We start from the raw sequence: 5,638 nt of genomic DNA, 5'->3' as shown, positions 1-5,638 counted from the left end.
TGCATCTCACATGTGAAAAGAGAGGAAAACACTCTTGCAAATGAGTTGTCAAATGAAGTGTGTGGCCTTGAGCCAGGGGAGGTGAGTTGGCGGAATGACAAAAACGAAATTGTTAAAACAAGTTAAGACGCACTGACAAGTCGGTACGACATTAAATTCAAATCCCCTATCATAAGCTGGTTTTTTCCTGCGCAAGTGTGTGTTAATGAGCAGTTATTGCGATATGCTTTGAAATGGCGACGATGGTGGAGAGATATGCATTCAATGCCAATTTTGAAATGCCCGCACAGATTATGAATAGACCTGGCGAGTTGATGAAACCAGTTTTGAATCTAGTTTTATTAGTAACCTTTGTTTTTTTATCTGCAAGCTCAGATATGGAAGCTAATTTCACCTTGGAGTCTTCCAAACTGATGCCTGCATTTCGTGGTCCTGTTCCACCAAAGAAACTCAAGAAGATGTTTCTTGCTAATGATTCGCTGCTTATAAAAGCGGTTTAGTTGGTTTTAGGTGAAGAGGTGACTGTCATTGGCCATCACTACAGATGCAGAGCGAACATCTATTCATTGCTCTTGGCATGGGGGTTAGAGTTGGGACACACGATGGATGAGGTGCGAAAAGTGATGCAGGGACTAATCCCAGGGGAATATCTGTTAAACCTGGAGACTTTGCTGGAGTGGGAGGTGCTGGGATGGGGATTTGATCTTGTAGAAGGTATCCCAGATGCAAATGAGGAAATGAAGGTGTGTCACTCACGCATTTAGTTTCTTCGATGACGTGAGGAAGTTAAACTGCAATTTAAGGATGACGCGCATAGAGGGTGGGAAGGGATTTTAATCTTCGTCCAGATCATGGAAATAGAAGATATGATCAGACAGGAGGGTGGCGGAAACTGTGAGCCCTATGAGGAGAATAACAAGGAGACTATCCGCATAATAAGCTAAACAGATGGGAGATTTTGTCGATGATGGAGGGGATGGCGGGGTGGTTTCTCCGAGCCGACGAGATGCAATGAGCAAGAAGGCAGGAGGAAGAAGGAGGCGATAACATGTCGAAGGTGAAGACTCTCGCTGTAATTGGATGACTGGTGAATCGAGTGCCTCAGCTGTAAGAGGCGTCAAGGAGGAACCATGAATAGCTCACTACAGGCATGGTACCCATAGGTGCCAATTATCTCTATTTTTTTATCAGTTAATTTCTCAGTTAAACTTTAATTTTTAGTTTGAAGTGCCTATTTTTAATAGGCAAGATGTAATAAGTTTTGTCGTACTCTTAAGTTTGGGGAGGGGATGTATGGGTGCTGGTTACTGGTTATGAATTCCAGTTTTTGGGAGGGTCGTGATGGCAGTCATGTCTTGTTTTGGGAGAATTTTGATAGTTCATTATCCCTAAAGCTGTAATACTTTAAATCTAAATAAATAAAAATATATATTTACCGATCAAAAAAAATAAAATTAAATGGTTTTAGTTTTTCTTAACACATATTTGTCCATCCATTATGTGAGTGTAATATGCCTCTCAATGTAATAAAGACCTACGAGATAGAAATGGATAAAGTTTTGGGGCTAAAAAGGAGCTTGTTATGAATGGTCAAGTCCTTGATTTGGTTTTTCAACCTCCACCAACAACCAAGATGTAGAACAATGAAGTAGAGTGTGTGCTCATATTCTAAGTTTGTATAGAAATAGTGACAATATGAACAATTGAATATAAATTAGTGTGATAAACACAAGGAGATGAGATCCCAAGGTGCCAACATCACCACAAAAGGATTGTACAATGACAATAGAAAATGAATGAGAATTATAGCAAAGTAAATAATACGAAATCACCTCATAATCTTATTGGAGCTAAAGGAAGACAAAAATATAGTAAATGAATAATGTTGAACTTCCCAATAGTGTATTGGAAAGCTATAGAGCTCACAGGAAGAATATAAATTCTAGTATGAAGCTGAAAAAATGTTGGTAAATGTAATGTAGAGAGTAAATTTTGATAGCTTGAGTGATAGACTATAGTAAAATGAAGATATGAATTTTAATAGGGGATAAATAAGGGGAGACAAGGGCGTTGGATAATTGTTTAGTTTCACTCTATAGAGGTTGCCACCAACTTGGGTAGGTAGTGTATCATAAAATACTCCAAAATGACAATTGAATCATGAATTGTTATGGGACTTTAGCTTATCACATGAGCATCCATATCATTCCAGCTTTGAATAGGGCCAATACATCAAAAAAATTATGGCCAAGACATATGTAACACCAATTTTAAGAAAAAAGGACCACAAGAGGGATTGCCTCCAAACTATGGGTAGAAGATTGCTAAGGTAAGGGTTGGATGGACCTAAAAAACTACTAGGGAAGATGGACACTAAAATGAATTCACAACATAATGTAAAATTGCAAGCGTGTTTAATTTATGATATTATAGTTAGCATGATTAATTTTCTTTGTCTTCTTATGTATATGAGCTTGTTATATGAACAAAATTTTAAGGAGTGTAGAGTATGAATTTCGACTTATTCCCTTAGTTTTGACAATGGATCTTTTGATTTGACATTTTTTTTTGAGAAGCATACATCAAAGTTGGTCTATTGATTCATACTTTATGTTTGATCCTTGAGTTGAGTGGTTGTATATTGGTAAGTTTTTTCTATTAGGTATTTTTTGAAGATCTTACTTGTCATACCTTGAGTACTTAGAGGTGTTGGTATAAGGACAACCTACACGGTTTGATTTGTAGGTTCTCTCTTTGGTCTTATGTGTCTTCTTCAAGGTTCGTGTTCACATGACATTAGAGTTAGGTCTGTGTGGAGCTATTGTGATCACTATGTTTATTTTTGGGTAACAACATGGAGTATATTCATTGTTTACTTCTGGGTAACAATGTGGAGGCTCTTTAATCTCTTTCATTTGTTAAGTGTGGAGAACTTGAGAGAGCTATAAAGACTAGAGGTGAGAGACTTATATGTTTTAGTGGTTTAGTTTGTATGTAAGCGCCATATCATTGTGGTTATTCCTTGGAACTACATGATATCGATGGCATTGGATATGCCTTCTATGTGAGTTTTATTGGTGGACTTTTGGATGCTTTGATTGATTTCATATCTGACATTATCCATGCAATGGGTGTTGTATTTTGTATACGTGTCCTTTATTGGATATTCTAATTGTACTTCAATGTTTAAGGTCTTGAGTCTTTTTTTTTCATATTTATTTATTGTTACCTTTGAGGACTTATTTATGCAAGATAGTGTATATATAGGGACTTGAAATTGAGTTTTGTATTGGGTTAGATATGTCGATGCCATAAAGTCTACTTTTTTTTATGATGAATACACCCTAGTTTTGACATATGGTTAGTTGGGTGTATGAGCAAATAGCTACGGTTTCTATTCTAATTATGGTGATTAATTCTTGGCAACTACCCAATCTTATTTATTGTTATTAGATTTAGTGTTTGCATTTGGATATGGAGTTAAATGACTTATGCTTCTATACGTCTATTAATGTAGCATCTCTTTGGATTGGATCTTATCTTTTGTGCAATGACATGATGGAGGATGAGAGGATTCTTGTTTGAGATGGTGGTCATCTTGGTTATTGTCGCATTTATCTTGTTAGGGCACATGGGGCACTTTGATGTATTGATGATGCATTTTGGCTATAGGGATTATTTCTTTATCATTTGAGTTTGTTTTTAACCGCTCATGGTATTCACAACTAGTTGTGGTTGTTATTCCAAATATGGTGATTAATTTGTGAAAGTGATATTTTGATGGTACATGTCATTCCAAATATGGTGATGGTACATGTTATTCCAAATATGGCGATTAATTTGTGAAAGTGATATTTTGATTGAAAAGTGATAAAAGGACTAACTTAGATAGTTTACCAATAATTTTTTTGCTTTCACATTTTGTTGTCTCATTAGAATAAACATAGAGATGAAAAAAATTACTTTGTTGATTTTAATTCATGTATGTAAATTATTTTAAAATGTAAAAAAGATAAAATTTAGATAAAATCAATTAGTTTGTATATAAAACAAGCAAAAAATAAATTAGTTTGTATATAATTTTTTTTTTAAAAAAGGTATAAAAATTGGCTTCACTATTTGCCTTAGTACTATTTATTTTAACACCTAAATCATTCATGTGTAAGAAAAAAAAAAACATAAAAACTCAACAAATTAGAAATTGCAACAACTAGGTCCTTCGCATTTGAGCCAAGTGCTCCTAAACTTAGTAAAACAACAACCATGTTACAACTTTTCAATTGAAATCAACATTTTAACATGTGATCATGCACATGTTTAAACAGTGCTAAAATTACAAAGTAAGCAAAACATCCAATCATAGACATTGAAATGAGCTTTTGTCATTCTATCTCCCCTTGGTCACTAGTGACATTTCAAGCCCACATATTTAGGTTAGTGAGAACATTGAATTGAAACTATTTTTAGGCAACTCAAAGTTCTCCTATATTCCATTTCCATTGAGATATAAGAGCAACTGACTTAATAATAAAATGAACAACAATTGACCATTTAATTAGTACATCTATAAGCCATATTTGAGATATAAAACTACATCTTAATATCTTCCTTGAAAACACTCACTAAGATCTTTAATGTAATACACACATAAATCAATACCCCACACATAACTATAAACAACATTATCAATACCACTACTCTAGAAACAAAAATTCCCATCCTACATAGGAGATTCCTTTCATACAAAATTAGTTGCCCACCTAATTCCCCATCATTGCCTTTGTTGTTGTAACACAAATAACAAGAGTTAACTTTATTCCACTCATATGAATTGCAAGTGTGCCCACCACTTATGACTCATGCAAATTAATGGCGAGTAAGGTTTGGAGAACACATACCACACCCCACTTCAAACATAATAATATTAGATCAAGGTGAACCTTTAAAGTTATCAATTTTTTTTTTTTTTTTTTGAAAGTGAAGTTTAGATCCTAATATCAAGTTCATTATAACAAGTACAAAGTTGACTTCCATATATATGGATATTAGATCCTCAACACAACTTTGAACCTTAGAATGGCTAAATAATTTTATCATTTCAAAATTATTATGCAACACATCTAAATTTCTTAATACAACAACAAATCAAATTTTTAAATTTGGAGGTAAACATTTGTGACTAGAGCTATGAATTGATGAGGCCACATATGTGGGTCCTCATCTCCAAAATCAGCACTCAACAATAACACCCAATAAGGGTCTGAAACATGATGACGAGAATCACAACACCACGATTTAACCATCACGTTATACATTTACTTATCAATCTTTTTTCATCAAATTAAAAGATAAGTTCATTTCATTTATTTGTTTTTTTAACATTTACATATAATTTCATTTCATTTTTATTTTTTTTAACATTTACTTGTAATATTTAATAATGAACCGACAATGCCACATATGAGGGTGTCCATCCCCAACATGAACACTCAATAATAACACCCACTAAGATATTGAAGCATGACAACAAGAATCACAACACCACAATTTAACCATCACAATATACATTTAGTTAACAATCCTTTTTCATCAAATTAAAACATAAGTTCATTTCATTTATTCATTTTTTTAACATTTT

The sequence above is a fragment of the Cryptomeria japonica genome, chromosome 10 (assembly GCF_030272615.1).
Source record: "Cryptomeria japonica chromosome 10, Sugi_1.0, whole genome shotgun sequence".
NCBI lineage: Eukaryota > Viridiplantae > Streptophyta > Pinopsida > Cupressales > Cupressaceae > Cryptomeria > Cryptomeria japonica.
Note: the sequence above shows the minus strand (reverse complement) of the source record.